This window comes from Rhyacophila brunnea, unplaced genomic scaffold, assembly GCF_057557595.1.
Source record: "Rhyacophila brunnea isolate RB1 unplaced genomic scaffold, BYU_Rbru_1.0 scaffold_13, whole genome shotgun sequence".
Lineage (NCBI taxonomy): Eukaryota > Metazoa > Arthropoda > Insecta > Trichoptera > Rhyacophilidae > Rhyacophila > Rhyacophila brunnea.
Window position 1 is genome coordinate 21,456,952 of NW_028232785.1, and position 24,677 is coordinate 21,481,628.

The 24,677-nt window shown below is 31.7% G+C and overlaps 1 long non-coding RNA gene across 1 annotated transcript in view; it reads right to left on the reverse strand.

Moving 5' to 3' along the window:
- Positions 1–5,551: 5,551 nt before the first annotated feature.
- The window catches only part of LOC147076893 (uncharacterized), a 300,090-nt gene continuing 280,964 nt past the window's right edge, over positions 5,552–24,677 (reverse strand). Inside the window, exon 3 of the long non-coding RNA XR_015069386.1 lies at positions 5,552–6,116. This is a non-coding gene — a long non-coding RNA (uncharacterized LOC147076893). The remainder of the gene's footprint in view (positions 6,117–24,677) is intronic.

Genomic DNA, 24,677 nt, shown 5'->3' on the forward strand with positions numbered 1-24,677 from the left:
CAACGTTCTCGGTTGACAATCACAAATATTTTGCTCTTATTCGATAGGGGGGTTCGTAACGTACAGACTTTATATTCGGAGACCAACGCCCGAGAGGTAAACAGGCCGTCAGAGGGCTTCAAAGTTGGCCCTCTGGCGGGAGTTGGCCGAAGGATTGGTATGCGTTATTGTAGGCCTGGTGACGCAGATATTCCAATTTGACTACTGGGATATGATACCTTACCATCCAGGCTAGCTCGTAAGCATTATTGTTTCAAGGTAAGAGGTACCTTCACGCCACCAGAGCGCGCGGCCCAACCGCCTCTGTAAACGGTCCTCCCTCAGCCATGAGGAACGTCACCACACTGTATACTGTATCGATGGGAAATTTGAAAACAAATCTTTTAATATCAGATACTTTACCGTACGTGCGTTTTTCGCTTGGCTGAGCCAGAAACAAGATAAAACTGCGACTCCAAGCACTTAGTCTCGGTACTGACAAGTATGACTGATATGCAAGTAAAGTGAAAACAGTGCCGGCCGTTTGGAAGCGGAACCCGATACCTATCCTTGGGTATAACTGTTCTATACGTTAACTTTTCGTGTAATTAATCACCGACCAATTTTCCGCGATTAGCTTAATGAAACCGTTATGTAAATTTTGCGACAATCAAACGTTGGTTAAAGGACTGCGAACACCCCTAATTGAATAAAAATGGCAGATTTTTGATTCCTGTATCCAGTCTTTTCGTGTTTTCCGACCCTGTCTCCACGACACTCGGAAGCGTGATTTTCTCGCTAATTCTCATACAAATCTTCAAGTCTTGTGGGTAGGTTCGGCCGACTCGGAGTCACCACCCACTGAGCCACCCGTCGAGGCTCAGATACCTTTTGGTTCATACCTCTTGGTAGAGCCGCGATACCTAACCGTCGCTAAATACCTACTTGTCACTCTGACAGTTCGTGGCCGTGCGTAATGTAAACAATCGAATTGAAATTTTTTTACCTGGTTCCCAATCTTTCGCTTCAGTGCCCCGGGCCCAGCGTAATCTCGTCTACATAATAATAAATAGTTTAATTATAAATAATTAGTTAATAATAACTGAGTTAATTTTAATATAATTAATTAATAATACTCGGAATAATTTTTAGTTAATAAGTAATAAGTGAATTAATTTTAAGAATTAATTACCCAATAATAAATTGAACTTTTCTAATGTTTTGTAGATTTCCGAATATTAATAAAATTGAACTTTTCTAATGTTTTGTGGATTTCGGAATATTGATAAAATTGAACTTTTCTAATGTTTTGTGGATTTCGGAATATTAATAAAATTGAACTTTTCTAACGTTTTTGTGGATTTCAAATACTAATAAATTGAACTTTAATACAGTGACTATTTTTTTTATTGACGTTGATATTGTGACTGTGCCTGCTCTTCCACATTGATGGACCTCCCCTTCTAGCAACAGAGCTAGCCAAGTTCGGAGGCCTACATTACCCTACTTGGTGCGGTATAAAAGCTTTGTGGAAAAATATGGAATACATAAACTTAAACACGTAGGTAGGTATTAAGAGCATGTTATTGCCAATAGTTACTCCTATATGATAATAATATATGCTTTCAAGTTTGCTACGTAAATGTAACGTGCATCTAATATTGAGGCCATCGGCATACTTTGTTAAGTTTGGGCTATACGGCCTGACCGCCACAAAATACCCTGCTTTAAAAAATTAGTCCACTGCGATGGCTCCTACATTGTTTTAAATTATTATTTTTATTATTTTATTCTGTTCTGGGGTAAATCCGTTAAAATTAATTTACCTCATATTAGTAGGTACCTGTAGTACTTAGTAACATGTCACAATCTATCGTACAGGAAGTTATAATAACAGAACCCATGTAAAAATAATGTTGTTGGTTACCTATTACAGGTACCTAGCACGTAATTCACTGACGAGTCCTCAGAGCATTTATTATGATTATCCGTCATCTACTCTCCAACTAAAATGACAATTGATTTACAGGGCTCGAAATGGACCGGAGTGCCGTTCCTGTTCGTGAAATCGGTAAAATTATCCCTCCGTTTCGAGGAAAAAATAATTTGACCGTTTGAGCTAGATAGGCCATATAAAAGAAACTATAACACACTTATTCTTGCGTAAACTTAAATCATTAAGGTATGTATATTATATACTATAATAATATAAATTTTAATTTTTTATTTCATACCTAATATATGCCTACATTGTTGATTTTGGATGATTTAAATATTTGAACGAATATAGAAGTTATTAAAATCCCTAGATGAAAAGATGGAGTCTAATTATTGTAGGTCATTAACTAAAAAACATACTTCCAGCCACAGTAGACTTTAAAAGCAGAGCTGTAGGTATAAGTTTTATGTGAACATTTGGTGTAGAGACCAGGGACTACGTCTTGCTCTATCAATTGCATCTTTCCACAAAGCCTAGGATAAGGAAAATTTTTCCTTGTATCAGAGGATAAAAGAATGAATGCAAAGTTAGCGTTGATTTCAGGGTAGGCACTGATATAACTCAATTACTATTGAAACTATAACACAAGACTTATGAAATATACATAAAATTTGATAACTATGTAAATGTTTTCAGAAAACTGTCGAGCGCTCCGGTTCGTAATTTTTTCCGCTTCGAGCGCTACAAGAGAATGAATGACCAACAAAAATTACAATATGTACTTGAAACATCCAAGTACAGCGACATATATTTACATAATTATTATAGAATGATTGGTGGGTAACCATAATCGATTATGGTGTCAGTGGACTCGTTATGTACATTGGTAAGTTTGAAATACTCGTCCATCCACTTAAGCTGTACCTACCTAGGTACATGAAACGTGTAATATTAATAATATAAAGTTGTGAATGTTGACAATAATAAAACTGCGATAGGCTAAATATAGCTTATTTTTATTTTGTTTTAAAAAAATACACAGAAATACAATATTATAAACATTATGTGCAGAATTTATTTTGCTCTCAAAATTGAAAAAAAAAGAATGAATCTGCCGATATATTATTATAAAAACATACATACATTTGGGATAGGTATCCTTGGCTGGGGTCAAGCGGATTGAGCGTCGCTTGGGGGCGGCGGTTACCCAAAGGGCGGCAAATCGAGGAGAAACATTAGGTGTACATAGAAAGCTACCTAAACTTAGTAATAAAGGAAATATCTTTCCATTAAATAATTCAGCTCACTTGTTGGAAAAAAAATATTAATTAGGTAGATACTACAAAAAAATTAACAGGGCTTTATTTAATGTCGGGTTTGCGATGTCTAGTTTAGTTCCATTGTCTTTGGACGTCACGTTCTTTGTGAACAGCAATGAGACGTGCATACCTAATTTAAAATTTATCCAAATATGTTTGCCAGTCACTCGCGAGTTTTGGAAGTTATCAGGTGCATTTTTAAATGTACCTACCTTTCTGAAACCGTAGACTCGCAATATTGTCTATTGAAGCAGAGATGATATTTAAATTACATTTATTGGTATACACCAAAGAGATTGAAGACTGAGTCCAATCTCTTTGGTATACACATATCTTGTTAGTAATGTATCCATACAACACATTTCTTAGATATTGGAGTCATGAAAGGATGATAAAAAATACTATATAAAAAAATGTGGCGGCATTTTGTCTAGGGACGTCACTGGCTAAGGTTTCCTAGTTTAAACATAAAATATTGCCATGCCTCTTCCCCATCGCCCACAAAATTGCTTTAAAGTAGGTAGTCTCAATTTGACAAAAAGCATGCAGAACAAAGCATTTCTGCTAGTAGGTAACTATTAATAAAACTTTATATTGACTACACGTCATTCAAATGAATGTTTACCTAATTTATAACAAATATTATTGTTAAATATTGGTTTAACTCAAAGAGATTGAAGACTGCTCTTTGGGTTAACACTAAAAAACGGTTTAGAATTTTACACATTGTGCAATTATACATTTCGTCATATAACTAAACATAAAAATATAAACACCTTATTTTGGCTTTTTTGTATTGAAAAAGGATTACACATGAGAAATGCATACCCACCTACATTTTCCAAAAATCATAGATAAGAGATCGATAGATTCTTTTGTATCACGTGTTGACAGTTTAACTAAAGCAGCGTTGCCATGTCTACTGAAATTTCAGTAGATCTACTGATATTTTTTGCCAATATACTGAATTTTTGATTTTTTTTCGAAATTCATGAAATCTACTGATATTTGGCTATTTCCCATATTTTTAAGTCAACGATGGTGAATTTATTAATAAAGTTGAAAAGATTTACGCACGCCTTTGTTGATTTGGATACACGCTTCTAAATTAACAAAGGATGCATTGTTACGCTACCCAATACCGGCATTTTAACCCACTGACATCATCATTGCTTAGAAAATAATAAATTAATACCTACCTATTATTATTTATTACGTAAAACGTCACACCATAACGTAACATGACTCAATAATCATTATATTTTAATGCTATGCTATGTGTGACCAGCAAAAATAAAATTTAATGGGGATGAACAATTGCATCATTGTTAAGTGATAAGCTGATAAGAAGGAAACCGAAGAACAAGAGACATTATTCAAACATTTCAATCATTGTTAGTACAAAGGGTTTTTGTCCACAATATTTTTTTTAGAACGCAAAAAAACTTTTTTCTTCTGGTTTCAAATATTTTTCTTATGCACGTAAGTTCGAATGAATGATACTTTTTGGATCCGGCTCAGGTACATAAAGTAAATTTGAACATTTAATTTGGTTAGGTATTAATCACTGAATAGCAATTTTAAATTTTAGGTCAGGTTTCTCAAGAACCTTTCAGCAAGTAAAGGTGAATGTACATAATTATATGATATAACAATTTATAAGTCTTCCGATTAGTGAGAGCGCCACATGCTGATTTTGATAGGTATATCATTCAATATTTTTTATACTGTGGTGAGCTTAGTACTAAATTCGAAAACCGGACAATTTATGGTGGCATATCTATAACTAAAACTTTCTCATGATATTTAGAATGAAAATAAAACTGAATAAAACATCGCGAATGGAGAGATTTCCTTTCTATAACTAGGAATTATTTTAATTACACCAAACAATGGGATCTCGAAACTCGAACAAGGAACAACTGGGTACCTACCTAGTACCTACTTTTTATAGTTTTGTTTTCATCAGATTGTTTAGAGTTTAGACAGTCGAAAATGGTTTCTACTGTGCCCTTAATTTTCATCAGTTTTATTCTAGCATTCTCCGATAGCAGCAGTTATAGCAATATTAAAATTTTTAATACAAGTTCGTTAATATTGATACCTATTATTTTTGAACTTCTTAAAATATTTTTCCTGATTCATTTGTTATTCAGAAAACATTTTCAATTGTCCTTAGTAGTAATCGTGAAACCAGTGATATAAAAATAACTAGGTGCCTACTTAAGTGTAGTGATAAATCGTATTATAAACTAACATTATTTTGTGTAGAAAACAATAATAACGAAAACAAACAATAAATCAAACAATAAATAGATGGCGATTAATAGTTTTATTATTGTTATTTTATTTCATAATTATTATTACAAGACCATAATATTCTAAAGTAGCATCAAGGTCGTTTGTTATCTGCACAAGGTGAGTTCTTTCCTTATTTTTAAATCATACCTATCTGATATACTTATTGCATTTTCTAAAATCTACTAATATTTGTGTTTTCCATAATATTTGTGAGTAAATTCATGATTATGTTAATAGTAAACTTGACATGATTAATGCATTGAAATGAAATGAAATGCAATGAAAATTTGGAAAATAAGTTTGCAATGGAATATTTCTTGAAGCCCTCGCTAATTATTTTTGAACTTTCTGAATTTTTTTCTAAAAAAAACGAGACGTTAATTACCTTACGCGGTATTTTACTCTAAAAAAACGAGACGTTAATTACTTTACGTGTAATTTTTTGAAAATCCAGAAAAGAATTGGTCATTCAATGAGTAGGTATTCAGAATCTGAAATCTACTGATATTTTGTCAAATCTACTGAATTTTTTTGTCACATTCTACTGAAATTTTAAATTTTGACTTGGCAACACTGAACTAAAGTTATTGATAATATTATATAGGTACCTGACAAGTCAGTTGTTGTAATTATACGTAGTTGGTTCCTTGTTTTAACGAACATTAGAATGAGTAACCATTTTGAAAGCTCATAATTATTATCAATTTAGTCAGAAGCATTTATTATGCATTTAAAAATGGATATTCATCGGGGAATGATTAATATATTTGTTAAAGTCTGCTGATTTACCATGCCGGGTAGTGAAACCATTTAAAGTTTATTTTTTATATCGAGCAAATTGTGATTTCGTGTCACCACAGCTCGAACGGCTATTGACCAGAACGGTCATTCTTTGAACTTTTCGGTAAAAAGAACGAATCAATCGGTAAATAAAAAATAATAAAAAATACTTGTCTTGTCACTAGAATTATTCATTTTGTGTGTTTTCGTGTGACTAGTCCTGTATGCATATGAAATTGGAATTCTAATGGGTTTAAATTTGTACATTACAATTTGAATTCAACTTATTAATAGGTAGTTTAAATGTTAAAATAAAATTTAAATGATAAGATTGTTAAGCCATGTTATTTATAATCTACTGAGGTATATTTGTTATTGATATAGCATTAAATTCAAAACGACTAAAGTCGCGTAATGTCTTAGTATAATCAATTTTACAAATACACTACGCGTGCAATATTTTGCATACGCATATATAAAATTCAAATAAATTTATTGTTTTCTTGGCATCCGTTCTTTTTCACTCCGTAGTTAATGACGACTAGCATTAAAAATACATTTTCCAAGCTCTAATCTCCACAATTCGGAGTGATCGCTGCTAAAGTTCAGTATAATATGCTGTTAAATCATACAAATTCATCTAAATTGATGAAATTTGACCATACAGAGTAGTAATTGCATACCTTACATTTAAATGGCTATACAATTTCATATCGTCGTTGCACAAAAAAAACCTCCAATGTGCCATTTTTACGAAAATTGGTTTTTGATGCAAAAATATTCTACGATTTTTTCTGCATCGTTGACAAGAACCTCCAATGTGATATCACTTTTTGGTTTAAAGTTATTTTCGAAAAACTAAACCTCTAATGTGATGGGTCTCATATTTAAAAGTGGATAAATCTCCGATGTGCTGACTTATCACATTGGAGGTATCGTTGTGCACGCACTCGGCACATCGGAGCTAATGAGCTATACGCTAACATTGCGCCGGTAAACTATCAGTTGCTAAATGTGTGTTATTCGTGATATAAATAAGCTGTTATTCTAGATATTATTGCAGAGATACTTTGAAGTAAGTTATTTTTATGATTTACATGTATTATTCATCAATTTCGTCGTCCTTCTTTTTGTTTTAATGCTTAATTTGGAAATTAAAAGTTAAAAAAAAACCAAACGAAAAGACTTCTCGGAAAATCGTATATCGGACAGAAAGTTGTAGAAGGGAAAAAAAAACAGAAGATATAGCGTGAAGAAGGCTTGTGGGCCGTTGTGGTCGTATTATGACCACACCTAAAAGTAAATATTCTTTACTTTGCGGAAATATTTCTGACGAACAGCGTAAAAAAATATTTAAATTCTTTTGGGCTATTAAATCATGGCCCGAGAAAAAGTCGTATGTCCAAGGTCTTGGATGCACTCGAAATATAAAAAAAACGAAGGGTACGTCATCATCCTTGTGCAAAACAAACAGGATGGGCACGACAATTACCTTCCAAACGAAAAAGGAGAAAAATACAAAGTCTGTCGGATTTTTTTCCTTAACACACTTGGCATAAAAGAAGATATTTATAAACGATGGACAAAACATAATGATAATAATACGATTATATGTGATATGATAATACGTCTTCCAAATAACTATATAGAAAACAGTACTCCAAGCAGTGTACATGAAGTATCATTTACCAAGGGACATCGACAAGATAAAATCAACGACGTCAGGAAATGGCTCAATCTAATATCTTTAGTACCCAGCCACAATTGTAGAGCTTCTTCCAATAGAAACTATGTGGAGTCCAATTTTATATCCATTCTGCATATGCATAACATATATAGAGAATGGTGTTTGGAGAATAATCTTGACGCCGTTAATCGAAATGTTTTTAGTAAAATACTACATGAAGAAAAAATTTCAATCCACATTCCTATTAAAGACCAGTGTAATTTATGTTTCGGATTCAAGCTTGGCAATGTAAACGAAGAAGATTATGAATTACACATAAAGAAAAAGGAAACACGTCATATTGCCAAAGGTGAAGCCAAAGAATGTGCCAACAGCAAAAGAATGTTTATCACCATGGATTTGCAAAGTGTTTTTCTATGTCCGAAGATATTAGCGTCATCAACATATTACAAATATTTCGCATATTTCAACCATCCATATTGCAATCCGCATATTTCAACTTCACAACTTTACCATCTATCAGGTAAATGATGCAGATGTAATTCTTTATGCGTGGCATGAAGCAGATGGTAATGTAACAAATTCACATGTTGCACTATTGACTATTTAAGGAAATTGTCCAACGAATACGAAGGAATTGTAATGATGTCGGATGGTTGTAACTATCAAAATAGGAACAATGTTCTTGGGAGTGCATTGAGCGATTTCGCAAAATCCCACAATAAAGTGATAGAACTCAGTAAAATGTCTCTAGAAAAAGGGCACACTATAATGGAGGCAGACGCTGTGCATTCAACTTTAGAACATTATTTTAAGAGGCCAATTTTCTCACCTTCCGATTACATTGCGAGAATGCATTAAGCTCGGCCTATTCAGTCATACAAAGTAAATTCTACACATTACGATTGTTTCAAAAAATATGACGATTTAAAAACAAATCAATCTTCACTTCGCCCAGCAATGAAAGTTGGTGATCCAGCAGTTGTTGACATTCGTGGCTTAAAATATCTACCGAGTGGAGATATTTTATTTAAACTCAATTACTCTGAAGAGTGGCAAACTTTATCTCAAAGACGCAAATTATGTCCAATTGTTGAGTCACCTGCATTGTATACTGAGCCTCTATCTATATCTGAATCAAAATATGAGCGCCTTCATGAGTTGAAGGATATAATTGATAGAAACCATCACATCTTTTATGACAGTCTAAAATATAAGCCAGATAAGAAAAAATAGATAACTTCCAGTATTCCGTTAATATTAGATTTTTTCTTTTAATATTCAAATTCACATTTTCAATTTTTCTTTTAGTATCTATTCAATTTTAGCAACGAGAGCAATACTTTTGAATAGGTAACACATTCTTGGTTTTCGTATCTCTCATTGTTTAAGATCGTGACTCTTTGGAAATTTCCTAGTAATATCTCTTCAGCGATCCCTGCGCTTTGCATAGTTGAAGGTATTGAAAGCCGCGTAGTGTCCTACACTTGGTCGGACCATCTTGTTGGTGACTTTCCTCTCCTGTGTTGTCATGTTACATTTCACGTGACATGTCTACTTTTCAAACGCAGATATTTAAATAAATAATGTTAATTTAATTAACAATAAATTTGGCACAACCTTGTTAAAAGTATGTGTCAACCTTGTTTCTAAAACAATGACGGTTAAAAAATGAGCCAATGGGGTTTCTTCCCACCTTTTTGAAAGCGTCTTGTGTACAAATAACTTATTTCCGCCCAGAAGATCTTCACTCCAAGATTAGTTTCAGTGCAGATTGGACGTCTTCGATTAACAATTAGATACAGTTTCAACGCCATTTGTAGTTACTTCCTTTCGGACAGGAAAAAGGATTCGCAGTTCATAATTCCAGCCAAGATGAAGTTCCAGCCATCACACTTAAAAGCTAAGTAATTAATTACCATCTTACAAGAAATGCTCAAATGTACTGTACCAAGTGAACGCTACTCAAATTTGTATTAGAATTTTAATATGTTTCCGTATCATTTTAAATTTCAATGTAAGTTGTTTGTGTGTAATTAAATGACACTTTTAACGATTAGCTGTGTTCTTATTTTTATACTGTTATATTTAATTTGTAAATACACACACATTTTAAGGCGCCCAAAAAATTATAATTTAATATTTCAACGAGTTTGCAAATGACATTTTATTTGAGGTAGATAAATGATTTATAAGGCATTCTTTGCACAGGGTTAAGTTGGCAGAAAGCCGAATCTTATAAGCTGTGAGATTAATAGTACTAAATATTTCATGTTTTATTGATTGAATTAGTTGGCACTCTATGTTTGATAATTGTGCATTACAATTATTAAACTTCTTTTACGATAATACATTTTACACACCTTTCCATTTTTCTAATATGACAATTGGCGCGACAACGCGAATGGCACTTTTTAGTACTTATAAAATTTACTACAAACGTGTTTCTGTTATAATAATTTTGTGTAAGAAAAGTTTTTTTCATTTCATAAAATGTCACTGTAAATTTGTTTCGACTTTTAAACTTTGAGATGTGTTACTTGGTGCAATACTTTTGTATTAATTATTACCTATTATATTGTATTATATTTTATATTATATTCCATGCTATATTTCATTTATGTTGACAATTTGCTTATTATTGTATATTACCTATTGCATGAATTTTATGTGATTCGTATTTCTTTTACGTTTTTTGACATTCAATGCATACCTACCTACTTTATAAAAACTTATTATAAAATTTGTTTTGCTGCATACTTTTCATTAAAACATGAAAAGTATGAAGTAAATTGATTTAAATGTTAGCTGGTTGTTAAATTGATTCAAATTTGTCAAATTCGATAAGAATTAGTTAATTTTCAACTATTTTAGTATTATTATTAAATATGATATAATTACTAAATTTATGGTAATCTTTCATAGCTGCCATTAAAATTTTAAAGCTATTTCCGTTAATAAGGAGGTAGCCATTTTCTGAACTAAAATTACTATGATTAGTAATATTATAATTATAAAAGCATACGCCATTTTAGTTATGAATCCAGTTCAGTTTGTGCCTTCTTACAAAACCCTACAATTTGCATAGTCAATTTTGTTGTTTTATTCAAGAAATTTCACGGTGAGTACTATAATTAAATAAATCTATATTATATTTCATAATATTCAATAATATTATAGACTATAGTTCTTTCTGTTCATTCTTATTATTACCTAGCCATTCTTCTCACGCGATAAAAAACGCCGAGACTTGAATGTAATAAATTTTTTGTTGACGACTTCGTTAATATTTACGCATTTTTTGTCTTGTGAAATACGACGCGCCACACAATAAAACGTTGTATTTCAAATTGTTTCAAACCAAAGAGATTGATCTTTGTTTCAAACGTATTTTTTTTTGTTTCAATACCCGTGTCGAAATAATGCATTTACTTCAAATCACGCATTATATGCGTATATTTCTTGTAAACGAAATTATATTATGCAAACGATATTGTTGAGTTCATTGTAGAAGCATTTATATACCTACTTACATGAATTCCTGCTTGTTTTTTAGTTTTTGTTGTTAGTTGTACCTACTCGATTTGTCTTCCAAGTTTTTTTTGTTTGGAAAAAGATATAAATGAAGAAAAACCATTAAATCTTATCTTTGTGTTTTGGGGAAGTGATCAAACAGATATAATTTCATAGTAATCCGGTTAAATAAAGTCATATTTTTTTTCAATTTCAAATCAGTTGATAAATAAAAATTCATTATTAATTTTGTTAAAATATTTTCAGAAAAGAGAAATTAATTCCGCCATTTGCAAAACCTAAAATTTGTTAAAATGCCATTATTTCAATGGAAAATTACCAATTTACAATGTTGCCAAATTTTGTTCCATAGTACCTATATACTTACATAAATTATAAAACATTTTAGAAAGAGAAATCATAAATTTTGTTGTCTCCTTCTAAATTATCCTATGATAATTAAATTCGACATTAGAATCTTGCATTTGTACGTACCTTTTTAGCTGTATGCTTATATGGTTAGTGAGCTAGTATATAATAAATAGTAAATAATAAACCCGGCCGAATCCAACAAGTACATAGAATGTCTTGTTGCTATCCCAAACACACAAATAAGTGAGTGTTTGAGAAATAATATTTTTTTTATTTTTGTGGATTGATTTCTTTTCATATCATAAATGTTTGGTTATTTTTTTTAAGATATGGGAATGATTTATAATCTTGTTTCAAGATAATGGAGTATTTATGTGTTTTTTAAAGCAAAAAATGCCTATCTAAACAAATTCAAATTATTTAAAGTTAACTTCTTAATAATTTTTTTTTGTAAATTTATATTGTTTTAGTGTTTTTGAAATTAATGATTTAAAACTCGTTTTTTTTTACAAATCACTGAAAAAAGCTATGCCAAAAATGTTTTCAGGTTTTTTCAACTGTTCGTATTGTGATTGATGAGACAACGAGATCATCCACATCGATACTACAACTACTCCTTTACTTCACTTCACTTCTTCACTTCTCTGCACTGATTGGATCTTCGATCTTGAAGAGAAAATCTAAATTTCTCAGCAGAACTGGATGAAAAATAACTGAAAAAGCTAAGTAAATTGAAATAGAATTGATTGGAATTGTTTTTATTGAACTTTTAGTAATGCTATAATAAATTTTTTTTCTTCTTCTTCTCAACATTAAAAATACTTACTCATATTTAAAATAAATTAATAAAATTACCAAGCAAAATAATATTTGTTTGTTTAATTATTGATAGTTTTACAATCTATCTTTTTTTTATGATTCACATTTGAAATTTTTAAGCGTTGTGATTTTAATTCTATATTGGAATTCATTTAACGTCCATTGGTCATTTAAACAATTTCAACAAATTTTATTAATCTAGTATAAAATTGTAATTTTCAGCTTATATACCTACTTAGTAATTGACAACCAGCGAAATATTTTAATTTTTTGTGTACGAACCAATTTTATTCAATATTTTTGAATAGGTTTGTCCAAGCTGTTGTGAAACGAAGTGTTTCACAGCTTTATTTTATAATATTGTACATATATTCAGTACAATAAATGATTTGGTTTTACTTTAGAGTGTATACTAAATTAAAAAATTCTGGTTTAACAATTAATTTTAAGAAATCCGAATTTTGTAAATCAGAATTAAAATTTTTGGGTTATATTGTGAATGAAAAAGGTTTGCAGTGCGATCCTATTAAATTAGATTGTGTTAAGAATTTTCCAATACCCAAGTCTTCGAAAGATATTAAATCATTTGTTGGTTTATGTAGTTATTATCGAAGATTTATAAATAACTTTTCTACTATTTCTGCACCTTTAACTAAACTAACTGGTATAAAAGGTGGTATTTCTAATTTTAAATGGTCACCAGATGCACAATTAGCATTTGAGTCACTAAAACAGGCACTTATAACAGCACCTGTTCTTGCTTGTCCAAAATTTGAATTGGAGTTTTCTTTACATACTGATGCAAGTAAAAACGGACCTGTGTGTTATTGTCACTAAAAGGCAATACATATGGAAGACTTGCAATTAAAATTATCAAAATATCGTATTAATATTATATGAAAACGGACCTGTGTGTTATTGTCACTAAAAGGCAATACACATGGAAGACTTGCAATTAAAATTATCCAAATATCTATTAATATTATATAATATATCCTTATCTACTAATATTATATCTACCTATATATTAATATTATTATTTTATAAACTGATTTGTAAACTTTCTGTTTGCGAATATTTTCCATAGATTTGATTGGACCTTTTCCAAGGGCAATTAATGGTTCTACCTTTATTCTTTCAATCGTAGACGTTTTTTCAAAATTTGTATGGCTAAAAGCTTTGAAAAAGGCTACTTCAAAACCTATAATTATTTTTTTAGAATCTGAAGTATTTTTAAAATATGGCGTACCTCATACAATAATCACCGATAATGGACGACAATTCATTTCCAAAGAATTTAAGAGTTTTCTATTAAAATTTCATGTTCCCAAACTTTTTCTAAACGCGTACTATTCACCACAAAGTAACACAGTGGAGAGGTATAATCAATCTATTAATACATTATTAGCCATTCTCGTAGGTAAGAATCAACGTTTATGGGCAGATAATAATTTACTTCATGTTCAAACAGCACTTAACGCTACTGTCAATTTAGCAACTAAATATACGCCATTTTTTCTTATGCACGGTAGAGAAATCATTCTTGATGGAAGATTTCATTTTCCACATCAAATTCCTGATAATTTAAATTCTGCTCAACCTATTTCTATTGATTATAATAACTTCAGTAATAAATTAATAGAACTTCCTATTATTTTTGATATTGTTCAGGAGCAATTATTTAATAATTTCAATAACGATGCAAAACGTTACAATTTAAGAAAGAAATCTGTTAGATATAATACTGGTGACATTGTTTACCGTAAAAACTTCATTCAATCGAGCGCTATAGATTTCTTTTCGTCGAAATTGGCACCTCGCTTTGTTAAAAATATAGTACTTAAAAAGATTTCACCTGTAATGTATATTCTGGGAGATATGAATTTAAAACCACTTGGAAAATTCCACATAAAAGATATTAAAAAAAGTATTTAATTGTTAATTTAACTCTAAAGAATTAATGATTGAATACATTAATTAATGATTTTAACTATTTAAATTAAACGAACTTTCTTTATTTTTTAATAAGAAAGTTATTTATTCCTTTCTATTCAACAAAAGGGGTAACTCTATACATTGTATAGACACTTATTTTTAGATTCATTTTTAATACAAGTAATTTTGTATTACTAACAATTCTTTGTGTATGTATTGATGTCAAAGACTAAAAGTCTGTCTATAAAACAAAATTATCATTCTTGTTGTAATAATCGTTGCGCTTTTGCAACAATTACCTTATCATTTCTCCGTTATTCAATATATTATAGAAACTTTTTAATATTGTTTAACTCTAATTAAATAAATCTTCTATGTAAATTGTTTAAACTGTTTTAAACTACATATTTTTGTTTTTTTTTATTCAAGGTTGATAATGTCGATCCTGAAGTACTATGAATGAAGTATAGTCTACTTGTGGAATTCAAGGCAGCAGCTTTCCGGCGCTTTGACTATGGAATTGCAACCTGATACAAATTGTTGTCCTAAAAAATGGTATACTTTGCTTAATGAATGTATAAAACACTTATAAAATAATGTATTTCAGTATATTGACAGGTATCGGTTTTAATTGCTTGGTTGTAGTTGTTGAGAGGTTTTCTGCGTGGATTCTGACAAGTACGATTGTCAATTTTTTGTTTTGTATTAACAATACTGTTATAATCCTAATATTGTTTGGATTATTTCTATAACTTACATTATATTCTGAGAGAAAGGTTTAATTTTGCTTATGGGTTAATTTTCTTTATATTTTTTTAATACTGCTAAAAGTTTTTTTTTGAGAGTAGAGAGCTTGATGAAGTTATCTAGATTCATGGGTATTTTTTTTCTCGTTCATGGTGATAATTTCTAGTTATTTAACCTTATTGAACGAGGTTATACAATTTCTCTTCTGTAGCTCGGCATGTCGGATGGACTGGTGTAACTTATGTTGGCCAGCGCCTTCGTGTATTTTCTATGGATTGTTTGTTAGCTTATGAAGTCGCGAAAATTTCATTAAGTTGCAACGATTCTATTTCTTACCATTGAGTTGCGAACATAGAGAGTGGATTCTTTACTCAATGGGGCATATATTACGTGATCTCACGGTATGTTATTTTTTCGAGCTCAGAATAGGAAACAAGCCTGGGAATTGGTCAATAAATTAAGTTCTTACTCGAAATGTTTTTATTGTAAAAAGGCATGGTGGAGGCTCGAATGCTTCTTATTTTGTGTCACTAAATTCGTTCTTTGCAAAGAGGTAACAACATGACAAAGTGTTTGTTGCTTCGAATTTCGCTGGTGGAGTTCAAAAACTTAATTACAAATAATTAACTTCGGACGTTTAATGTAATGTTTTTGATTATTTTTGTGGGTTCAGATGATATTTTCATAGCTTTCTTTTTTTAATTTCTCTGTTAATTATACCTTCCGATCGATCCAGCAACTTTGCTGAATTATTTAGTTAAAGCAGTTGAATCTAGAGGAGGAATATAAAAGACTTTGAGATTGTTTTTGTGTTTTGATTGATCTTGGCTTAACTAACCGGTGGAGCAATAAAAGATGATGAATAAAAGCCGTAGATGATGTATGAAAGTAACGGAAAATTGTATGGTATGTAAGAATAGTGTAGTCATGAAGACTGGGCCATAGTTAGGGATGTCCGAGCCAATTAAAACTGGAAATATTAATATTGATTAATTTTTGTATGTATAATAACCTCGGTGAAGGTTTTATTTTGTCGTGTCATGCGAATATCATGATAATTTTATTAGTCGTAGAATGTCTAATCGTTTAGGAAATGTTGTTCGATGCTATTGAGGGTAACTGAACCATTCATTGCGTTAATCCCGGTAAATGACACAAAAGACCACAAACTCATCTAAATATTTTGTTGCTATGTTAACTATTAATTATAAATGTACGGACAGCTTGCTAAATGGTAAGTTAGTATATACCGTTGAGTTGAAAACCCTAAGTCGAGTTATTCCTATCACTAAATATATGGGCGTTCTTTTTTTTCATATTTTCGAATATATTTTTTCTCTTTAAATATTTTACAAGTGTAAATGTTTATAAATTACAAGTTAGTACTGGATTGTGTTCTTTTTGTAGCCTGTAATTGCCTTCTGGGACCTGGAGCGAGGGGAATATCAGTTTAGTACTTGCTTAATCTTCTCAGACCCATATGTTTGGTACCTTTCTCAGAATTTCTATTGAATTAACCCTGTTGAATTTTATCGTGCTTTTTTCTCTAATAAATGTATATTCATAATGAATAGTCATATTTTACACGTTGATTCGCAGTTGTTTTCAAATAAATACTTAATCAATATGAATATAAACATATTGATTTCTCTTAATTGTGCATAATAATTAATTATTGTATAATTTTTCTTCTTACAAATTGTAATTTGATGATATTTAACCTGTAAATTAATATGGTTAAAAGTAAAAATTATTTCTTATTAAATTAAATTACAATGCAACAAGAATGATCGTAAAACTTATGTCTCTTTAAAAATAATTAATAGTATAATTCTATAAATTAAAATTTTCTTTTCATCCAATATAACTTGGATTGTATAAAGTTATTGTAATTTTTTGTTCTTATTGTCAATAATAAATATTATAATGGTATAGCATGGAAGCAACTTAATCTCTAAATCTTTTATCTTTATTTCCATTATTTGAATGATATTTAAATGGAAGCAACTTAATCTCTAAATCTTTTAACTTTATTTCCATTATTATGATGATATAGTATGGAAATATCTCTTAATTTTGTTACCATTATTTGAATGATATTTAAATGGAAGCAACTATTGTCTATTGAATTTTATTACCAGTATTTAAGTGGTATTAAATAGTATTTCTATATTTTATTACCAATGTTCAAATAGTATTAAATAACTATTATTTCTTGATTTTATTACCAATATTTAAATGGAATATCGCGGTAATTATAATTATAACTCAAAAAGGTATTGTTTGATAGGATGGTGGCGCTTTTTCAATTTTTAGGCGTTCTTTTCATTAGAACTACCGTAAATCGCCACAATTTTGTTATAACAACCAAATATTACTAATGATAATGGAATTCTTGTTATCACTATTTATATATAAATAAATTTCTGTAATTTAAGTAAAAGATTGTGGATTTCTTGTTCAAATTTGTTGGCGTACTTTCCAAAAGTACTACCGTAACTTTCCACAATTCTTTATTGTAATATAATACTATGTTTACTATGATATGTTATCACCTAAAATGACTGATTAACAATAAGTATTCCGCTTTTGTTATAAAAGAAAAATGTTTAAGATTGTTTCTTTTTCAAATTTTTGCATAATTAACTATATTTACAATTTTCTCTAAATTTTACCCTATTTAAAAAAAATTTTGTGTGTACTTGCATGTACATTTTTATTACCTGATTTATATGTGATTATTAATTATAATTGTATATCTGTTTTCTTCGATTGGTATGGTACATAGAGTATAATATTTAATTTTTTAAACAACTTTTTCGACGACGAGAAGAATAAATATAATTTCAAGTTCAGTGCAAGTGTAGATAGTTCCTATTGAAGGAAAGAAAGTGAAACCTTAGCTAGTTCTAAACAAGAATGAAAAGCGAAGACCTGAAGGATGACACGATCTTCTCCGATGTACGACACAATCTTCTCCGATGTACAAAATGATCTTCTTTTGAAGGACAACACTACCTTCCTTTGATGGACAAAACTATGCTGAGCCACTACATTATTCTAACAATCTGTTGGATACTGCTTCCACATGAGGTGCCTGCGACTACTGTCGACTGACATTGGACACCCTGGGGAGGAGTTCCAGATTTTTTCATCTATTGCGGAACGAGGGTATTGTCATGTTACATTTCACGTGACATGTCTACTTTTCAAACGCAGATATTTAAATAAATAATGTTAATTTAATTAACAATAAATTTGGCACAACCTTGTTAAAAGTATGTGTCAACCTTGTTTCTAAAACAATGACGGTTAAAAAATGAGCCAATGGGGTTTCTTCCCGCCTTTTTCAAAGCGTCTTGTGTACAAATAACTTATTTCCGCCCAGAAGATCTTCACTCCAAGATTAGTTTCAGTGCAGATTGGACGTCTTCGATTAACAATTAGATACAGTTTCAACGCCATTTGTAGTTACTTCCTTTCGGACAGGAAAAAGGATTCGCAGTTCATAATTCCAGCCAAGATGAAGTTCCAGTCATCACACTTAAAAGCTAAGTAATTAATTACCATCTTACAAGAAATGCTCAAATGTACTGTACCAAGTGAACGCTACTCAAATTTGTATTAGAATTTTAATATGTTTCCGTATCATTTTAAATTTCAATGTAAGTTGTTTGTGTGTAATTAAATGACACTTTTAACGATTAGCTGTGTTCTTATTTTTATACTGTTATATTTAATTTGTAAATACACACACATTTTAAGGCGCCTAAAAAATTATAATTTAATATTTCAACGAGTTTGCAAATGACATTTTATTTGAGGTAGATAAATGATTTATAAGGCATTCTTTGCACAGAGTTAAGTTGGCAGAAAGCCGAATCTTATAAGCTGTGAGATTAATAGTACTAAATATTTCATGTTTTATTGATTGAATTAGTTGGCACTCTATGTTTGATAATTGTGCATTACAATTATTAAACTTCTTTTACGATAATACATTTTACACACCTTTCCATTTTTCTAATATGACAGTGTCGACCCTCGATATTTTCGCTAACAATGAGCCTTTTCAAATTATCGAATAAATAAGGATAATGTAATAATACAATTTAAAAAATAGTATGGCTTTTTTCAATTTTCTCATTGATTCTTCTTATAAAGTTATGGTATAAAGTGTTGTCCAACGATGACAACGCATAATAAATATCTCCAATGTGCCAAAACTGTGCAGCACTTACCTCCTATGTGACAGTGTAAACATGTTATTTCTTTTATTGTAAAACTGATGAACATTATCGATCATTTTAACAACTGAAATAGTGTTATTAATATTACTCCGATAAACTGCAGTACTATTAAATTCAAAATGATTTTTTAAAACTGTTTTTTGTCTTTATCTCAAAACAACAATGACAACGCATAATAAATATCTCTAATGTGCCAAAATTGTGCAACACTTACCTCCTATGTGACAGTGTAAACATGTTATTTCTTTTATTGTAAAACTGATAAACATTATCGATCATTTTAACAATTGAAATAGTGTAATTAATATTACTCCAATAAACTGCAGTACTATTAAATTAAAAATCATTCTCTTGATTTTTTAAAACTGTTTTTTGTCTTTATCTCAAAACAAGATTTTTGCACATCGGAGGTTTTTTTTGTGCAACGACGATATTCAAATTATATACATTTTAATGCTAGTTGACCATACACATTGCAATTGGAATACATCATTTTTAAATGGCTTTTTACCAGAATCAGTCAGTTTATCCAAGAACATGCTACCTGCCGATACGCAATATAGATAATTAAAACTTCACATTTACATAGCTTATGAGTGAGTCATTTTATGTTTCTTCATGGTACTTGACTGTATACATGAGTAATTATACACATCGCATTGAAGTGGTTTGTCTCCTGAATGAGTCATTTTATGTACCTTCATGTCACTTGACCATGCAGCTGAGTAATTACATACATCACATTTGAATGACTTGTCTCCAGAATAAGTCATTCTATGTAGCTTCATGGCACCGACCTTGCAGATGAGTAATTTTACACATCACATTTAAATGGCTTCTCTCCAGAATGAGTCATTTTATGTTTTTTCATGGTACTTGACCATGCAGTTGAGTATTGACATACATCACATTTGAATGGCTTGTCTCCAGAATGAGTCATTTTATGTTTCATCATGTTATTTGACCTTGCAGTTGAGTAAGTACATTCATCACATTTAAATAGCTTGTCTCCTGAATGAGTCATTTTATGTACAATCATGTCTCTTGACCTTGCAGTTGAGTGATTACATTCATCACATTTAAATGGCTTGTCTCCACAGTGAGACAGTTTATGTATCTTCATGTTGCTTGACCTTGCAGTTGCATAGTTACACACATCACATTTAAATGGCTTCTCTCCAGAATGAGTCATTTTATGTTTTTTCATGGTACTTGACCATGCAGTTGAGTATTGACATACATCACATTTGAATGGCTTGTCTCCAGAATGAGTCATTTTATGTTTCTTCATGTTATTTAACCTTGCAGTTGAGTAAGTACATTCATCACATTTAAATGGCTTGTCTCCTGAATGAGTCATTTTATGTACAATCATGTCTCTTGACCATGCAGTTGAGTGATTACATTCATCACATTTAAATGGCTTGTCTCCATAGTGAGACAGTTTATGTATCTTCATGTTGCTTGACCTTGCAGTTGCATAGTTACACACATCACATTTAAATGGCTTCTCTCCAGAATGAGTCATTTTATGTACTTTCATGTCACTTGACCTTGCAGTTGAGTAATTACATTCATCACATTTAAATGGCTTGTCTCCGGAATGACACATTTTATGTATTCTCATGTAATCTGATCTTGCAGTTGAGTAATTACATTCATCACATTTAAATGGCTTGTCTCCAGAGTGACACATTTTATGTATACTCATTGTATCTGACCTTGCACATGAGTAATTACAGACATCACATTTAAATGGCTTTTCACCGGAATGAGTCATTTTATGTTTCTTCATGCTGCCTGACAGTACACATGAGTAATTACAAACATCACATTTAAATGGCTTTTCATCGGAATGAGTCATTTTATGTTTCTTCATGCTGCCTGACAGAACACATGAGTAATTACACACATCACATTTAAATGGCTTTTTTTCAGAGTGACTTATTTTATGTACCTTCATGGTATATGACCTTAAACATGAGTAATTGCATACATCACATTTAACTGGCTTCTCTCCAGAATGAGTCATTTTATGAACCTTCATGTCACCAAACCGCTTGCATGAGTAATTACACTTAACACATTTAAACAGTCTTGCATCGGAATTACTCATTTTCGCCGATGTATTTCCATGTAATAATTTGTGAAGCTTCAGTAGGTTGAATGATCCGAAATAATCAAAACAAATACTACACACAAAATTATTTTTATAAAACGATTTTTTTTCCAATTTCATAACAGCCTCTAGTTTAGGGTTTCCCACATTTGATTGAAAAATATCACGTTTACCAGTGCGACAGGCGTTTATATCACTAAACCTTTCAATGTATTCTCGGACATCTTTCTTAATATCTTGTTCGTCAATCTGTATGTCTTCCCAAGTATCTTGTACATCAGTATTCTCTGTCAATGATTTGCGTCTCGCAATGCTGGCCATTACTGAGCTTCCAGCGACAAACTATAAAAAAATTATGTATGTATGAGTTGGTGAGATGACATATTATTATTTAATTATAAATCATTACCAAATGAAGACTCGAGAGCCAGCCCTGCACTAGTCAAATTTGACAATGGAATGTCAGCAAAGCGAAATGGTGAAAGTCGCGAGTAATTATACCCATCCACAACGTGCCGAGGGAAATAAATTTATTATGCAGAAGAGAGCTACACTCCCTAATGCAACTGTCCGCAAGACTGCAGATTGGGTTTCTTGTGCAGAGATAGAGACTTTTTTTTTATTTCAAGCTAGTTCTGATCGTTCATTTGTGTATTTAAGGTCTCACGATTTAGATGATACTATCCATCACCGCGGATTATGCCATTTTGGAGATCTTACATTTGAAAGCGCTTTTAATTATTTTTTTCCGATCATGTACGACCATATGGATCCTATGAAGATCATATCGGCCTCCACAGTGTGGATTGGATAAACAGATATTGTTTTTATGAAGAATGGATGACAGCCACCTTCTCAAGTTTTTAGCCCCATACTCTGAACTATACGCAAATTGAAAAACAATATGTATTGATCCAGTATTCGAACCAGGAACACACGATGCTATAGGCCGATGCATAATAACGGATCTAAAATTAATCGTTTACCAAATATCCGCAAGAAGCTAATACATTTGTTTGTCCGCCCAAAAAGTCAATGGGTGTACATAATGAAATCATTAAGAGCATACTTCAGTGAAACTGAAAATAATTTTCAACCATAGGTGCGACGAAATTTTGGACTCGCTGCCAATCGGAGAGCGATAGTGGATCTCTGAACACGTCAATTTGTTTTGTGATGGCATCGGGGGAATTAATTTTTAAAACGTGTAAAGATGACTAAAAAACGTTACCCATTTACTTGAAAAATAAAACATGTCAATGAATATGTTATTATTATTATTACGAATAGAAGAATAAACATAACATCAAATGGACGCATGTTGAATTTTTATGACAAATTATGTTTTATTCTGCACGCGTCATTTGCATAATCTTCGCGTCGCGAGTCACGATTATTTTAGACCGTGCCCCAGCTGAAGTATAGCTTTAATAGATGTGGTCATAATATCACAATTTTTCAGACATATGAACTTTGTTTTCCCTTTGACATAAAAAATGGCTCTAAAATTCAAAAAAAAAATGATTTATATTTTCTATAAAGTTCTATTATTTAATATAAAACAAAATACAAACGATTCAGCTTCATTGGACCACCGTTGATTTAGTGCACCAGCCTATCTGGGTTGATCTCAAGGCTAATAAAGACCACACTGACAGATACTCAAGCAGTTGTCCGTGTGCAAAATGAGCAAACTGAAAGCTTCAAAATCGATTCAGGGGTGAGACAAGGAGATGCACTATCCACTATGGTATTTAACCTTGTGGTGGAATCCATAGCTCGTGACACTAACATAAGAGGATGGGTAGATAATAGTATAACGCGCTTATGCTGACGACAAAGTAATTACAAGCAGATCCAAACAGAGGATGATCGACCATGGTGGCGCTATGAAAATAATAGCAGAAAACGCTGGGCTGCAAATAAACCAGTCAAAAACTAAGTATATGGTCAGCACACGCGATCAGGTACCGCTGCTGAATATAGACATAGGACAGCATGCATATGAAGGGGTGGACAAGTTCACGTATCTCGGATCCAGCCTAATTACCCAAAATAAGACAGCAGAGGACATAAAAATCCGCCTTGTCTCCGGGAATAAATGCTGGCATGCCTGCAAACAACTGGTGGGGTCGAAAATTCTAGGCCGAAGAAGTAAACTTCTATTATATAAAATAATTATAAGGCCGGTGGTCACTTATGTCTTTGAGACTTGGTGTTTAACTCAAAACGAGGAAAGTAAATTAGCTGTCTTCGAGCTCAAAATACTCCGCAAAATCTTTGCACCTACGTTGGATAATGGGAACTACAGAATAAAAATGAACCACGGGTAGAAGAGCTGATTGGACAGCAAACAATCATACGATACTGTAAGTCCCAGAGACTACGACAGGCGGGACATGTTGAGAGAATACATGAAGTTAGAGCGCCAAGGATCATGACGAAGTGACTACACCCCAACGGAAGAGACCCAGAGGCCGACCAAGAAGGAGATGGGCTGACGCCGTAGAAGAGGACTGGCTTCATATAGGAAGACCCGGTATCTGGAGAAGTGTGGCGAGAGACCGGAGTGAGTGGAGAGCGGTTGTGGAAGAGGGCAAATCCCACCCCGGGATGTAACGCCGTGGAAGAAGAAGTAAAAATCGATTCAATTTTATATGAACAAATATCTTACTTGATCTGATCTAGGAAATTAATTGTAAATCCATATTGTGGGTAGCAACCTACTTGGTATTAAGTTTATGAATACCATTGAACCTACTTCGTTTTTTGATGGCTTGATTGAAAGAACTAACCGGTCTCAAGATAGGTTAAGGTGACGCATCAGTGAAACGCCAAATAATTTTCAACTGTACGCGCGACGAAATTTTGTACTCGCTTCGCATTCATTGAGAGAACGTCGAGTCAGACATACGTC